This window comes from Zea mays, chromosome 4, assembly GCF_902167145.1.
Source record: "Zea mays cultivar B73 chromosome 4, Zm-B73-REFERENCE-NAM-5.0, whole genome shotgun sequence".
In the NCBI taxonomy this organism is placed as follows: domain Eukaryota; kingdom Viridiplantae; phylum Streptophyta; class Magnoliopsida; order Poales; family Poaceae; genus Zea; species Zea mays.
Window position 1 is genome coordinate 182,049,758 of NC_050099.1, and position 17,835 is coordinate 182,067,592.

The following is a 17,835-nucleotide window of genomic DNA, read 5'->3' on the forward strand; positions in this document are numbered from 1 at the left end:
GGCGAAGAAGCTTCGAGTTCAGTTCTGTTATTTTTGCTTCGGCTTCCGCCAATGAACCTTCGGTTGCCTGGAGCTCGAAGTTCTTTTTCTCGATAGCATCTAATTGCTCCTTTATTCTGCTTTCCAAATTTTCAATTATAACTTTGTGCTTTTTGTCCTCAAAATCTTGCTGCATTGTCAAGGCTTTGCTCAACAGCATACTCTGCGTGAAAACAACCTTCGTCAGACATGTTTTCATTATTAGAACAATAGAAGTTAAGGGAAAAGTAGTTCACCTTGAAATTGGAGTAAAATAAACTACCAACGATATGTTGTCGTCGGTAGCGGTTGATGTCTGTTTCTAGCTTCGGAAAACCGATACTCTTTGACAGAGTACCGATAACTTTGGCTCCAGTTTGATCTCGAATACAATCTAATTTTTCATCATCAATACCTCCGAAGAGGAGTGCTCCAGGTTTGTATCCGCAGGATTTTGCATACTCGCTAAGCTCTTCTATTTCAGCTTTTGACAGATTTTCTCCAACTAAATTCTGGAACATGAAAGCTTCGTTTTCTGAAGCTTCATCAGCAATTTCCTTCCCTTTCCCCGACGCTGCGGTCACGGCCTCTTCGGCGGCGGTGGTAGCTTCTTCCGCAGCCATATCTAGCAGTATTCTGTCAATATTTTCGATTGTGCTCTCCAGGTTCAAATCTTCAGTTGAGGCAGCTTCGGCAGCCGCGACCTCCGAAGGTGTAATTTCAATATCTGACCCTTCAGCAGACGCTGGTGTTTTTTGAGCTGAAGCTCTTGGCGGTGTCTTGTCAATTACCTCTGTCACAGTGATAATTCTTTGTCTCTTTGTTTTGATTGTTTTCTTCAATTTTTCGGGCTCCTTGTCCTTCTGAAAAAACTTTGTCAGTTGGGGCCCTAGTGGACTTAGCTTCGCAGGTAAGGATTCAGTCATTACCTTCAGAATTTCCTCAACGTCAGCGGCAGAGGGTGATGCGGGGGTTTCTTCTTCGTCGGATATTTTACGCTTCGGAGATGACGCTTTCTTCCTCTTCGGAATTTTCTTCTTTGGTAGTTCTTTTTCATCTTCATTTAAGGCTTCGGTTATCCTTTTCCTTTTTTGGCCTCCGGCACCTTTGTTCAAATTTTCGTAATCAGGGTATTCGAAACCCAGGGCGTCCAGCACTCGGTTTAGTCTTCGCTTCGGACGGGTGTCGAAGGCTGCGGTCATCAACTGATCTTCTTTTTTGGAATAATTGCCAAGTATTTCATTGCACATCACTTCAATTGTATCCAGCCACTCTTGGCAAGGTGTTTTAAAGTATTTCTTAAACTTGAAGTAGTAAGGTAAACGCACAAGTTCACCTTCTTTCTTCTCCCCCTTCAGCTTCGGCATTTCCCACTCTTTCACACTAGGAAAAACCTTGAAAGCCAAAAACTCCTGAACCAGGTCCCTTGTACTGATATGCTCTGCAATTATTCTGAATTCATACATTGCTTTTTGAGTTGGACCCTCTGGTGTCATGTTGCAGTGGGGGCGGGTTTCTCCGAAGATTAGTTCAAGTGGACTTTGCACAAGCTTTTCCTTATCATCATCAACCTTGACATAGAACCACTCCGATTTCCAGCCTGCTGCCCATTTGCTTCGGTAGCTGATCACAGGAAACTTCGTAGTTTTCCGATAAGCAAAATTATAGCAACCAAAATTGTCATGTAATCCATCCTTTCTAGCCTTTGTCTGATAATGCAGCTCGTGAACTCGGCAAAAGCTGTCCGCAAACGGCTCCACCGCTTGGCTTCGGAGTGCCCAGATATAAACACTAAGCCTAACGATAGCGTTAGGGGTCAGATGGTGAAAATAGATACCGAACCTCTTCAGTACCTCTGCAATAATCCCATGCAGGGGGAATCTTAATCCAGCCTTTAGGAAGCTCTTGAAAATAACAATTTCATCCTTCTCCGGCTTTGGGGTAGTATCTTCTCCCCCGAAGCGTAATAGCTTTTTCTGATTTTCAGTAAAAAAGCCTGACTTTACCATCTTGGACAGATCAGCCTTCAAAACAGTAGATTTCCCGAAGTCCAAATGGCTGGGCTTGCTTGGCATGGCAATGCGATAATCATCTTCGGGATCAGTTTCCTCAATATCTTCTTCTTCTGCTTCAGCAATTGCTTGTTCTGCTTGTTCTGCATCATCACTATGGATTTTTTCCGAAGTCACTAGCCCGGATCGTTGCATAGCTTCGGAGATGGGAACAGTCTCCGAAGCTTCAGTTTCGCCCCCCTCACGCTCAACCCTGGCGGTGGAACGCACTCTGGCCATTTAATTATGAATGTGTGGAAATTTAATACTTTCTTCTTCCGAAAGTTTTTTCTGACGAAGCAGGCTTCAAACTGGAGCTTCGTTTGATTCCGACAGACAAGCTTCGGTGATGGTTAAAAATTTTGGCAGCAGAACAGTGCAAATAGCAATGAATGCTGTGGTAACTTCACACCTACTCGTCTGTTTATATAGTACTGCAGGTAAGAAGGCGAAGCGCCAGGATTTGTACACCACGCGGACGCCCGTTTGCACTCGCTGTGCGGTGGACCGCAGAGACCAAACAGTAACTCTGCAAGGTGGGACCGCTACGCGCTGGGAAATCGAATCGTTTCTCGACAACGAGCTCAGGGAAGGTGTTTTTTGGACCTTCGGCTCCCCGAAGCTTAAGAGACTTTTTTCACGGATCAAGCTCGTTACGAAAAACGATCTAGCACCGCGAAAGGGGCTACTGTTGGGCCTATGCTTCGTCGCCGAAGGTCTTATAGGAAGAAGCGGTCTTCGGCTGAAGCTGTTTGTATAAGATGGCCGAAGGTTCCTCTTCGTGAAGCTTCGGTATTACAAACCGACTTAAAGATAGAATGACCTTTTAGTCCATAAAGGTCTGAGTCAATGTTGTAAGCTTTTATAAGGGGCATACTTGTAATTCCTCACAGGCTGCGTCCTATGTCTATAAATAGTGAACAGTATTCCTTTACTGTTCACGCATTCTGGAAATTGCAATCGCATATTCTGGAATTCAACCTTTTGCCAAGGCAGAGGTATTATTGTATTCAATAATTCAATATATTAAGTAAATATAATATAATCCGTCCATGATTTATTTATCCCTTTTATACCTTTTATTTTATGTCATCTTACAATATCTATTGAAATTTTATTACGAAGACTCAAGCTTCATAGTTATACTCTCATCTACCTTCGTCCAAGGCCCATTATCCTCAAGGGAATAATGTTTCATGGACGAAGGACATTAACATTTAACACTTTATGTTGCCTTGTTCTTAATTCATAGCATTTGAGAACAAGTCCCCAACATCATTAAAACCAACCAAGGGCCTAGATGTATTCATGGCCAAGACAAAGAAAGCTTGTGACCTCGTCTCCGATCTCGAGATAGCCTTCGCATGCCTGCAGGCCAAAAGCGTCAGGCTCAACCCTGAGAAGTGTGTCTTCGGTGTCCCTTAAGGCATGATTCTAGGGTTCATCGAGTTAGAGTGTGGTATCGAAGCCAACCCAGAAAAGGTCTCAGCAATCACCAACATGGGTCTGGTAAAAACGTCAAAGGAGTTCAAGGGGTCATGGGATGCCTTGCAGCTCTAAGCCGTTTTATCTCACGCCTCGGTGAGAAAGGCCTACCCCTGTACCGACTCTTAAGAAAGACCGAGCGCTTCGCTTGAACCCTCGAGGCCGAAGAAACTCTCGGGAACCTTAAGAGGCTCCTCACCAACACACCCATCTTGGTGCCACCCACAAAAGGGGAAGCCTCTTGCTCCACATTGCTGCGACCACTCAGGTGGTCAGCGTCGCGGTAGTAGTTGAAAATCAAGAGGAAGTACACACCTTTCCTATTCAAAGCCTGGTATACTTTGTTAAGGAGGTTTGAACGAAACAAAGACTCGCTACCCATTGGTCCAAAAATTGTTGTACGTAGTAGTCCTAGCTTGTCACAAGCTGCGACATTACTTTGAGTCTCACCCAGTAGCAGAGGTATCATTCTTCCCTCTAGGGGGATCGTTCAGAACAGGGAGGCCTCAGACAGGGTAGCCAAATGGGCGGTAGAACTTATGGGAGAAACACTCTCGTTCGCCCCTAGAAAAGGCTATCAAGTCTCAGATGCCGATGGTTCCAATACAGACTGAGGTATGGACTATGTACTTCGATGGGTCGCTGATTGAAAGTCGCCTAGAGGGGGGTGAATAGGCGAAACCTGAAATTTATAACTTTAAACACACACTACAAGCCGGGGGTTAGCGTTAGAGTTAAATTCAAGTTCTAAAGAGAGGGAAACAAATCAACCAAGAATCAAGGCGAGTGAACACGGTGATTTGTTTTACTTAGGTTCGATTCCAAAGAACTTAGTCCCCGTTGAGGCGATCACAAAGACCAGGTCTATTTCAACCCTTTCCCTCTCTCTAACGGTCACTTAGACCGAGTGAGCCTTCTCCTTAATCAATTCGGTCACTAAGACCCCGTAAGGACCACCACACACTTAAATGTCTCTTGCTTTGATTACAAGTCACTTGAGAACAAAAATGAGAAAGAAGAAAGGCAATCCAAGAAGAAGGAGCTTAAAAGAACACGAACACACACTCTCACAAGTCACTAAATGATTGAGATGAATTCCAGGCTTGGAGAGGGTTTGATCTTTGCAAATGTGTCTTGGAGTGAATGCACTAGCTCTTGTATTGAATATGATCTCTGAAAAACTTGGATGTCAAAGGTTGGGGTGGTTGGGGTGTATTTATAGCTCCCAACCACCTTGGTAGCCGTTGGGGAGGCTGCTGGCGATGGGCGCACTGGACAGTCCGGTGCGCCACCGGACAGGCAGTGTTCCTTGTCTGGTGCGCCGCCATGTTACCCAATCGTTAGGTTTCGGAGCTGGTCGACTGTTGGAGGCTTTGTCCTCATGCAGCACCGGACAGTCCGGTGTCCCTCTGACTTTGCTGCTCTGACTTCTACGCGGTACTGTGTTGCACTGTTCCTTCTGTCAGAGTCGACCGTTGGCGCAAATAGTCGTTGCTCCGCTGGCACATCGGACAGTCCGGTGGCACACCGGACAGACCGGTGAATTATAGTGAAGCACGCCGTAGAATTCCCGAGAGTGGCTGGTTTGGACTTGTACGGCCTGGTGCACCAGACACTGTCCGGTGGCACATCGGACAGTCCGGTGCGCCAATTCTCAGCACACTCAAGTTCTTTGCTTCGTTTCAAATTGAGTCCCTAACTTGATTTCTTTCTTGGTTTGTGTTGAACCTTATGCACCTGTAATAGATGATTTCTAGAACAAACTAGTTAGTCCATGTGTTTGTGTTGACCATCAACCACCAAAATTAATTATAGGATAAGGTTAACCATATTTCCCTTTCACTGATGAAAACAAGAGCAAGCGTAGGCCTACTCTTCATCTCACCTCTAGGCGTACATCTACGCTATATAATACGCCTCCACTTTGCTGCATCCAACAATGTGTTTGAATACGAAGCCTTGGTTAAAGGCCTGCACATCGCCATCGAGCTAGGAATCAGGCGCCTCGACGTCCGAGGAGACTCTTAACTCGTCATCGACCAAGTCATGAAGAATTTGAGTTGTCATGGTGCAAGGAAGGAGGCCTATTGCGAAGAAGGTCGACGCCTGGAGGACAAGTTATTTGGTCTGGAACTTAACCACATCACACGACGTTACAACAAGGTTGCTCACGAACTAGCGAAGATAGCTTCAAGGCGAACCACGGTTCCCCCGAACGTCTTTTACAGGGATGTCTACAAACCCTCCGTTGTAATTAAAGAGGCGCTCGAACCTGCTCCCGACACCAACATGCCCCAACCAACGAGTCTGAAGCCATGCAGATCGACGAAGAACAAGACAGGGCCACACAAGCCTCAGACTAGTGAACCCCGTACCTAGAGTACTTCATCCGAGAGGAACTCCCTCTCGCCAAGGTTGAGACCAGACGACTAGCTTGGCGGGCCAAGACCTTCGTACTGCTCGGAAAAGAGAATGAGTTGTTCCGACAGCTAGTAGCACCTAATTGTTTGTAGTAGGGGTTACAAACGAGCGAGATAGAAAGCTCCAAAGTCAATGTGTCACTCTATGTGTGTCACCGACCCCCTCCCCCTTTTGTAGAACAAGGAGGGGCTCATATAATGGCTTTGCTCGTAAGGAAGAGTGGAGAGGTAAAAAGTCAATACTCCTCGGTAACTCTTGTCGGGCATCAGTATCCTTCCCCGTGTGGACTCTCGATCATGTCCAAAGATTTTATGGAGATGGTGTGATCTGTGTTTGTGGTGTGCGCGTCGACTGGTCATAATTATTGGGGTTTGTCTGTGTCATCCTCCTGTGTCGACCTACCTATTCCTTAGATAGTAGGGTTTATTTCCCAATCGGGGGTCGCATATCTCCTCGGTAGACTTAGACCTAGGGGTGTAAGCCATGAGTGGGGAGAGGTGGGCAGACTGTGACGTACCCTATCGACTAGAGTGGTAGTGGGGAGCCCGCGAGGTTGGCGGCTTAGTCGGACGGAACGCGCCAAATCTACTCGAGTGGATCTTGACTTGCTTGATGGATCCCTGTTGGTTCTCTGCATCGCCCGATCCTCACGACTCGACCTGTGTGATGTTTTATGAGTAGGGCGGATGTTAGTAGCTTATAGACGGTTCATACATGATATCTCTCATCGTTGACTCATGGGCCCCAAAAGGATGAGGTTTCACAACCCTGGCAACAAGCTTGTCGATGAATTCATGTTTAACATTGTTATCCAAAGGTTGTCCATACTCTCACAAGTGCATTTGTGTTAAGATGGAGACATAAAAAAGGAGAGAGGTATCCACTTGAAATAGTAAAACTTAGTATAATGCTATCACAGTAGGCAATTTGTTTATACTGACTCTAAGGTCGTTTGATATATGGTTCTATACTCTAAATTTAGAAAAAGGTTCTCTCATTTGTCTCTTCTATATGTTTTAGCGGTGTTCTCCAAAGCGTTCTCTAGATATAGATAACGTATTTCATTCACTGTATACAAAGTCTCTCTTTTTTATCTGTTTATTTAATAAATTATATAATAAAATAAGTAAAATTAAAGTATGTATAAGACATTTGAAGGTACAACAATTTCTTACGTATAAAATCTGAAATAGAATAAGACTCTGCGTATTTGGCGTATGGAGGACGAGATATAAAGAATATTGTTAAAAATAGATTAGATATAAAGCAAAGATTTATTTCGAGAGCGAGATAAATATGGAGGAGAGATATAAAGGATGTTATTGAAGACAATTTTAGAGAAGCCCGAGAGAGTGTTTGGTTTCTAAAGATTAAATTTTATTCCTTTTATTTTATTCCAGTTTAGTCCTTAAATTATCAAAATATAGAAACTAAAGTAGAGATTTAGTTTCCGTATTGACAATCCAGGGACTAAAATGGAATAAATCGGATGTACTAAAAATTAGTCCATAGAAATCAAACATGCCTAATATGATCGTGGCCCTTGCTATTAATTGTATTATAATTATAAATAAATTTATGGACAGATATAGATAATAGGTCGCCCCTCATTCAAATTTCAAACACACTGCAGTATATATGGCGTGTTTGGCATGGCTACAGAGCAGAACTCAGGAGGAGCTGGCAAGAGCTTGCCAAACAACCCAACTCCAGAGTTGCAAACTTCATGGAGTTTTCAGAGCTACAGTATAAATGTTTGGAGTACCTCTTTTGCTACTCTAAAAACTCTAAAAAGTAAGCTAGATGTGAAGTTTTGAGTTATTTACTCGCTACTGTCACGGGTTATGAGAAAATTATTTAAATATGGAATAGAGTTGCTCCAACTAGAGTTTTGAAGTGAAGCTACTCTGAAGTAGAGTGCCAAACACGCCTATAGTATGAAAGCGCTCCATTCACCTCCGCGTAGCACTAGCGAGAAGCACCTGGGTCACAGGACAACGCGATGCACGGCCCAGATGCGTGCACCCAGAGGGCGAGTACAGGACCGCCCAGTGCTCCAGCTAGCCGCCAGCGCCCCAGCGGGCCACGGTTTTTTGCAAGGCGATCGATGCCCGCCGGTCGGCCCCCTTTTCTTCAGTTCTTCCTACTACGACTTCTAGTCTGAGCAAATACTCTCTTGCCCTTGGTAGCCAGCGGCGCCAGCGAACCAATTTTATCCTTGTCCTCTCGCGCACGTGTCGTAGCTTCGTGCTGCGGCCTGCGGCACGGCGAGCCACGTTGGACGCAAGGGTTTTGGCATACGTCTAGTGCTTCTATTGCTTCGTGCTGCTGCACGAGCACGACGAGCTCCGCGTGGCGCTGGTGGCCGTGTCGTGGCGGATAGATGCGTCCGTTCTTGCGTACGCGTGCGGTGTATGCCCGCTCAATTCTCCTGCAAGCTAGTACTTATGTCTGTAGATAGAACCAAAGAAACAGTACTAGGCTGCTTGCAGTTTACTCCCTCCGTTTCGTTTTAGTTGTCGTTGGATAGTGCAAAATTCAACTATTCAACGACAACTAAAAAGAAATGAAGGGAGTAATAAATAAAAAACGAGTACTTGTATGATCGTACGGGTCATACTCGGATACTAATATATCTGTACGGAGTAACGGGTTTTACTAATATATCGGTTGTAAATTGTTAGGGGGAAAAAGAGTGTGTTATTCACCTCCTCCTCGTCCTTGGCCATTTTCGTGTCGTTTAATAAAAAAGCGAGTACTTGTAGTCTTGGAGAAGCTGTGTACGCCAAAGAAGGGAAGCATTTTCGTGTCATTCTCGTATCCATGTAGCCTCACGATTTCTTCGCTTGCTGGTATACCATTTACTATCAAGTACTTTCCGCACCGACCAGTGGGACGATTACTTCCAAGATAGCGTGATTCCTAAGAGGGGGAGATTTAAGAAAGGTGAGTCAGCTGTCAGGACATAGAACATAGTACGTAGTATACTAAAACTCTGAGAACCTTTTTCTAGATGGTTTCGAGAGGAACGTCTATCTTTGAACATTTCTAGTCTAGACTAGATTTGTAAGAGATCGACGTGAACCAGACAGTCCCACGGCTTCAGCCCAACGAAGAAAGCCGCCTGTCAAGCAGTATTGGGCTCTAGCGTAGCCCAGTCCAAGTTTAATTCCAGTTATAAGCATGGGCCTGCCTACTCTTGATGAAGGTTTTTGTTTAATAGGGACTAATTTTTATATTTTATTTATTTTAGTCCCTAATTTGTCAAATACATAATCTAAGTACTAGAATATAATAAAATGGAGAGATTATAAATTAGTCCTTATAAACCAAACATCTCCTTAATGACAAGCCTTTTTCTATTTTAGGCCCTACACGAATGCAATGAGGTCTTCTGCCATAACTTAATAAGGTGTTTGGTTTGAAAAATGAGCTAGTCCATCATCTTCTCACTCCTCACTTTTTTGTTTGGTTTGTGGAATGGATTGAGTTGATCCATCATCACCTTATTCCTTATAGTTATTTAGTTAGTACTAATGTGAGGAATGAGGTCATCCCACCAAATTTGAGGAATGAATACATGATGCACCACCACATTTTGGATGAAGTGATTCCTCAAACCAAACACCCCCTAAGCGAATGGACGGACGTAACTACCGGGTGTCACTGTGCGCGGGGCCGGACGAGGGCGCGCGCGGGGCCACAGGCAGTGACTCCAGCGCGGGGCGTATCTCAGAGAATCTATTTCCAATAGGAATCGCGCCTGTGCGACCTTCTCCATCCTCACTATTGTTGTCGTATATTAACATCTAACTTCTATGTCTCTTCTCGTCTTCGCCTCCTTCATCTAGATTCTTCTGCACCATCGTAGAGTAGATGACATCAATCTTCCTCTGTCAACAAGCGTCTTGAACCACTGTCATGGCTCTCCGTTGCCATGCGCCTTTGCAGACATCGGTGCAAAAACAATAGAGGGAAAGGATGAGGAGGCATCGCTGTTGTCAATACGTGACTAAAGTGACTAAACCGACCAGGCAGAGGAGGACGAGGATGTGTTCCAGATCCCGAGTTTAGTTTTATACTGGTACATACTTTATGAAATATTAAGGCCAATGATAATATATGTACTACTCGTTTTCATGTGATCATTGTATGTTCATATTTTATTGAATTGTGTGTCGTCGCAGCTCGCAAGGCATGAGGATTGTACTGTTTTCTCTTTAGATACTGGCAGACGACCTCAATATCTACATAGTTGGTTGTCCCTGATATGCCTATTTAAGACTATCTTTAGTGGTTCTCCTATCTTATTTTATATCCTAGTTTATATTCCAAACTTTACTTTATAAACCGTGTTGACATGAGTACATGACCATATAAACCGTCATAGATAGGAGCATTATACTATTTTCTCTTTAGATCTTGGCAGGCAACATGTTTATCTACGTAGCTGGTGGTAATTGATGTGACAACTTCGATCCGTTATTTTGATATGCCTATCTACGACTATCTCCAGCGATCCTCATATCACATTTTCTATCCCTGCTTATATTCCAAATTTTACTTTATAAATAGTTTTCTTTTCCAGTTACAGATTGATATTCTAGGGAATTAGAATTCGATCCTAGCCATAAAGATTATAACATTAGCATGACCATATGCACAATCTCGTGGTGAAGGTTTACAAAACCGTCTTAATTTTCTTTCGACTAATGTTGTTTTTATGGGTAGTTTGGAAATCCTGGTAATAGATCAAAGATGCCTCCTGGTCGTGGGTCCCAAGGAATTCGAACGCCCCTCGGCACCTCGGTTCTTGGCTTTTGCTCGCCATGGCGCCATGCCATATGCCACGCCAAGCCGGAGAGGCTTTGGCGGCGCCATGCCAATGCCAATGCCATGACCGTGCTGTTGCGGTAGTCTCCCATCAACCATTCGAACGCACACAGGGCCCTACGGCCCCTACCGGAGTAAAACTTTGCACTCATCCCTGACATTTCATGACACAGGCCTCCATTGAATGGGCATCCATCGTCTTGGCCTCGGTCCCCATGCATTGAACAGGGAAACCAGGGAAGCAAGAGAAAAATTCTACAGCGGCAGTTGTTAGAGGTAAGTAACCATGCCGCGGCAGGGTAGTTGCCGGTACTAATACAAGCGACAGTGCAGTGCGGCGGTTTGTCGGGGAATCCGCAGTGGTATGATCCAGGAATGGGAAGCCCAGGATCAGGGTAACAATAATAACACTACCCAGATGAGCATTTGATAAGAGCATAGCCGTCCCAGCTGAATAACGGAACAAGTCACAGGTCAGTGAAGGCAGCCTGCACCAAACTCTATTCCATCAGTTGCACTTGGATTTTCCCAACAAGACTCTATACCACACTTTGCGCGGTCCCAAACCGCATGGAGAAATTAAAACTGCTAGCGGAGTCTGTCCCATGGAGGAGAAGGCATCATATTTACAGAGACTCTCACGGCGCCGGAATACACACATCTTATAAGCTTGGAACCAAACTGCAGGCCTAATAACTCTCTGAGACCATCAGACAGACGATCAATCTACATCTACTCCGTGTTCCGCGATCTCACCTCGCCAAACTTCGTGAAGAGCTCGGCGTCGGACGCACTGGACGAGTTGGCGCAGGAGAGCGCGCAGCCGCCTCGTAGTCGTAGGCCTCGCATGGTTGATCACTGTCACTGATGTAGCTCGGAGCCGTGGATGACTTCTCCAACGCCTGTGGATAGGATGTGCCTGCTACGGGGCGGGCCTGCTGGGCAGACAGCTACCTCATGCATGGTTGGTCGATCCGACGGCTGCCTCTTGTTGCTGCAAAGGAGTGCCAACTGGAACACCTTCTTGACCTCGCCAGGGTCCTTGCATGTGTCGGTGATGTCTTGGTGGACCGTGTTCTCTGCGGCTTTGGACATGATCTGGAGGCAGCAGATTGCAATCGAGGACAGCGGCTTTGATTAGCCCAGCAAGTTACAGATGCAAACATCCAGAGGAGCGTTATTTCATTATAGGTGCCACCAAGACATCCAAGAACGGAAGTACTAGTTCAGCTTTGGGAATTTTATTTTAAACAGATTAATTGACGAAAGAACTTAACAACATTACTTTGGTCAATCTATTCATCTGTTTGACGTTATTAGCATGAATATGGACGGGATGGCGTGGAGAAAAAATAGACAATAATATCTATACCTGTTCAGTTTTTTAAATAATATATATATCTCTACTACTCTATAAGGACACAGTGTGGGCGTCCACCACACACCTTGCCCCCGCCCCGACGCGCCCCCTCCCTTACCTCGTCTCCCCGCGCCCGCGCGGAACCAACCCAGTCGGCCAGCCCTCGCCCGCAAATCTCGCTCCCTCCACCACGCAGGACCCAGCCCCCATCCCTGCGCCCCTTCCAACCTCGACGCTTCTTTCATTGACGGCACCCACGGCCCACCATGCCTCGCCACCCGTCTTCGGCGCCCTCGCCTCGCCCACTTTCTCCCCACGCCGTCGCTACTGGCTACCCCCGCCCACAACACCGCCATCTTCTTCCTCGCTCGTGCCCACCGCTGGTAGCACCGCCCCCTCCCTTATCCTCGCCTTCATGGCCGCGCGGAGATGGCCTGCTACCGCCGTATTTGTCCACGTGACGCCACCACCGGCTCTGCACCTCTCCCTGCTTGGTTCCACAGCGTTGTGGAAGCCGACCTGGCCGGATGTCCTCGCCGTGCCACGGATGCCGCATCCCACTTCTTGCTCGGCGACCGTCGAGCGTCAACACCCACTCCCTCTAGGCGAGACAGAGTCCCGTGCATCATCCGGTCGCGGTCGAGATCCGGAAGCGGGGTGTGGAGCACAGGAAGAGGTGCGGATTACTCGCTGCTTCATTTCTCATTCGGCGTTCCCTGGCTGGCTGACATAGTGATGTGCGTCTCTGGTGGTTGCAGTGGAGAGAGCAAAGGAGACGGGAGTGATGGAGGCCACCGACCATAGGAGATTACGACATGAGGTACCGGTGGATCGAAGATATGGCTTGATTTCAGGTGCACGTAATGAGTTCTCTTCTTTTGGCCTAGGGTATGAATGGGCATGAATGTTGAAGGTGGGATGAGTGGAACATTTGGTGCAAGCTCTATTTTCATAGCAACTCCATTGGGAGGCAAATGGGTTCGTACTTCAATGCAAATTCGAACAGATTGGGCAGCCCTATTAGGTACCTTGGTCTTAACGTGTTCTGGGATCAATGTTGACTACCATGTCTAGGAATGCTTGGGATAATGGGAGTCTAAACTACCCGAGCAATCCTACAAATTCTAATTCTCACAAAAAGGTACTCAAGGTGCCTATTATATGCTCTCAACCTAGCTTTTCTACTTGTCGAAGTTGGAGATTCAATTATGCAAGTTTGGCAGTTTCTGGCTACAGCTATTCATTTATGCAAGTTTGCATTTCCATTCCCATTATGTAAAAAGTCGTGATATTAGAACAATGTGTTACGACCAAACTGCCAACAATATTGGCTTAGAAACTTCAATACTATAAACAACTATAGCTGGAAAACATGGAGAGCCGGAGTGTTCTTTGGCAACTTGGTGGTTTTAACTCCCTTTCATGCTGTCTGCAGGCCTGGACCATGGACTCAACCATTCTTTCTCGTGCATGATTTGTGCAGACAAAAGTCGTTCTTGATTTCTGGCCTTCTAAAAATATAGCACCTATGGCCAAGCGTGTGAATTCCTTGGAAAGATTGGCAAGCTGTGATGACTGGAGGGGACAAGATCATTGACAATGTGCACAAGTTAGTTGAAATTTCAAAGTTTTTTAATCTTTGTACAGTGTGGCCAGTGGATTAAGAAGTACTAGACACCTAATATTAATTAGGGAAAACTGCATAAACACGCTTGCAAATTTAGGGGTTTTCAAAAACCCACATGCAAGTATTTTGTGTCAAACACCCCGCTCCAAATTAAGATGTTGCTGGTCTATTGCACTTGGATGAAGCAGTAAAAGAGCTGAAGGAGGATAGAAAGAAGGTAGGCGTTGTTCTTACTTTGCCCACATCTTCAGTCTGAAGAACGAGAAGCAGGCAATGAAGCAAGAAGCCTATCTTCTGACGCAAACTGACAGCGTTGGTGATGTTGTGCCAGAGTAGCTTGAATATTTTTTAGAAAAATAGTTCAATAAAACTGCATTATGTATCTGTTGGAAATCCTCGTACCTTTTGTCATCCTTCACGTTTTGTAATATAGACGAATGTACTGCAAAAAGTACAGGTTGTGGAGCAGTTCAAATGTTGTTGTTGCTGTTTAATTTAAGTTAAATTATGGTGGATTTGAGGGCCCCTGAATCGGTAGATGTCATTCCGAAAAATAGCAGGGATATTTAGCAGTGGCTAACATCAACAGATGGGCTACGAGCAGTGTTTGTACGAGCTGGTCCGTCCAACCGCAACTCCGTCTAGGTTGGAGTATGTTATGCTAATGACGACGATGATGGTGACACCATCAGTACCAGCACGTGTGCCCCTGACAACAAATGGATCGCAATCACAAGGATCTTTGAAGAAAATGCCGGTGGGCCTCCCTACTTTGAATGGTTAATCCGGGCTTAAATAGTTGTATTATTAGAAGGGAATATTACACTTGACATAATATATGCTCTTTTTTGATGTTGTCCTTAGTATTTATTCTATTAGGTATATTCTAACAGAAGAACTGAAGACTGGTAAGACCGGAGATGCTCCTAAAGCTTGTCATGCTCTTGAAGATACTTGCTGTCCGGCAACTACAAGATCACAAACAACAGTTAACAGCAGCCTGGCTGACAAGTCATTAGAATCCTAATTCAATCTCACAAAAACATTGTCATAGAAATCATAGAGAATCACCTTGTTGGAAAGTTTTGAACTTTAGAGCAACTTCAATCTTGGTAGTTTAATTGGACCAAACCCTTCCATCAGACCAATCAATACTGCTGGAGCCCAAAAGGTTTGTTTCAGGCATCACGTGCTTCATTGGCAAGTTTAAGTGAAACGGAACTTTAAAATCTAGCTACAGTTGGCTTATGTATTCTTGTTTGGGGGCACGTTTACCCTGCAGCTAGGGCAGAAGCATGTCAAATTGCTTAATGTTGATGATGACCATGACAATGAGAAGATTCTGCAAGGTGCCCCAGCAACCCAGTGAATTTCAATAGACAATTCATGGTCACCAATGAAGCAGAGGTGATGTTAATTCTCAAGCTAATTTTCTTCTGTAGACTACTACTATTTATATTCTATTTCGACTATCTATGCATAGTTATATTATCATAGTGTGCTCTATGATGTTCTTTCTTTTAAAAGCGAGCTCCCATTTTTACTATTTGTATAAAAATCGAGATAATTGCATATTTGGGACTCTAAATATTGCGCTTCGCACAAATGCCATTCGAAAGATTTTCTTCGTAAAAAAGGGACTACAAATATATTCTAATTGATTATACTACCATTTAACATGTATTGTTCCTTTTTATAATTTGTTTTCATGTATTTATCATCTAAGAGTCAAAATTGCCTCTGCCTCTCCCTGGGTTCCTACTTTCTCTCGTTCAACTTGAGCGCTCCCTCGTTCAGCTTGACCTCTGCAACACCGTGCAAGAGAGCACAAAGAGAAGCCCGAGGGTGGGAAGAAGAAGCAGCGGAAGGAGGTGACCGTGGAGGAGCAGGCGTTTGTTGCAGTGCCAGAGGTCACCGTGGAGCCGCGGGTGCCCCAGAGTTGGCTCTCGCTGGACGCGGCGGCCCTGCCCGGCGCGTGGACAGCCGTGGAGGTGCGGTCGCCACAAAGGAGAAGTCTGCGCGCGTCCGCCGGGCTCGGCGAGAGAAGAGCCGAGAGAACGCAGAGAAACCAGGAGACAGAGACGAACGAAGAAACCCAGGAAGAGACAGGGGCAATTTTGACTCTTAGATGATAAATACATGAAAACAAATTATAAAAAGGAATAATACACGTTAAATGGTAGTATAATCAATTAGAATATATTTGTAGTCCTTTTTTTACGAAGAAAATCTTTCGAATGGCATTTATGCGAAGCGCAATGTTTAGAGTCCCAAATATGCAATTATCTCATAAAAATCTGATGCAGCCAACCAAACCAAGTTAAAGTTATGCAAGATTGTATGTAGCTCATAATTTCTACTAGGATAACTGAATTTAAATAGAAAAAATAATTCAATCCGTTGAGAACCAAAGGTAGTCTATAATACCTTTCGTTGGTTTTAATATTCATGTTTGCACCGCCGACCTTTATGTGTATTTTGTCAGTGTAAAAGTCTAATTTACTTTTACCCTTGATAGGTACCACTATTACGTGGATGACACAAGGTTAGCCACTTGCGACTTATATTGGTTATGGATGTTTTAAATTCACTCATTTGCTAGGCAACTCATTTGGGATTTTTGCAACCTTCTGCAATGGAGTGGTGCAGCACTGTATCTCTGTGGCCAAACACTAATGAGCTTGACCTCATCAACAAGATGTTGGAGCACCGCAAAATTATCCACGGAAAGGTCGGTGATCGTGGCCCGCATCGTGCTTCCATACCAGCGCCCGTGGTGGTTTCCATACATGTGTGCATGGGTGCTTTGTTTTTTTATGTTCTGCTAAATTTTGTTAGGATTTATGGGCTTGGCCCAATTAAGAAATTCAAATAAATCCCAGAAAATCTCAAAAGCCCATACTAGAGGATGGCTAGAGGATAGGTGGAACCATTAGCACCATATTGCTAGCTCTAGTGGAGTAGAGCTAGCTTAAATATGGAAGCCACACTCACTCACCAAGTCATGGATGAGAGGAGAGAGTGTGGAGAGCCACACGCGCGCGCTCGCTCGCCTGGCCGGGGCGGGGCGGGGCGGGGCGGGGCGAAGGGCGCGGGCGCATGACATGCGCGTGAATGGTCCGCCGAAATCCGGCCCCTCGCCTTGCGGGGGCGCGGCTACCTTTTGCCGTTTGATTTTTTGGTTTCTTGGCTGTTACGCTTATCCTAACCGATCGCTATAAAATCTCAACTGATTGCGAGATTTTCGTGGGCGGATAAGCACGGGGGTCGCGGACTTGGCCCTATAAAAGGAGCCCGGCAGTCAGCCTCCAAATCATCCTAGATCCCAGTTCGCTTTCGCCTCTCTTCATAGCTGAGCCGCCTTTTAGTTCCCTTCGTCCCGACCGCAGAGGTGCATCTGCGATCAGGAGAGCAGGTCTCCGGAACCCTTCGTCTTCTAGATCCTGCACCGGGAGAGGGCGAATAAGGTTTTTGGGAAGCGTCTTCACGCGACTGCTCGTGATCTTCTGACCTCGTCGACCCTGTTGATTCGCTACTTCGACATCGTCGACCCAGCTGATTCTGGCGCGCGCCAACTATCAGTAAGTCTAATCAGTACGCATCATCTGATTTGGCTTGTTATTTCAGTTCTTCTGATTTGGTCATGATTTATATTCGGAATTTAAACTGGAATTTGTCTAATTATTCAACAATCCAAAAACCTTATTGTAGACAATTTCCTAGTTTTTCTATGGCTGCTTTTGCCGACGCGCTGAAGCCAGAAAAGTTTAATGGTATGCACTTTAAGAGATGGCAAGTCAAGGCCACGCTCTGGCTTACTGCTATGAATGTCTTCCATGTTAGTAAAGGCAGACCTGAGGGTCCACTGACTCCTGAACAGGAGAAAGAGTACGACCATGCCAATACTATGTTCACGGGAGCCGTTCTTAGCGCCCTTGTTGACCGTCTGGTTGATGCGAATATGCAATACACAGACGGGAAAGAGTTGTGGGATGCACTTACTACTAAGTATGGTGCATCAGATGCTGGCAGTGACCTGT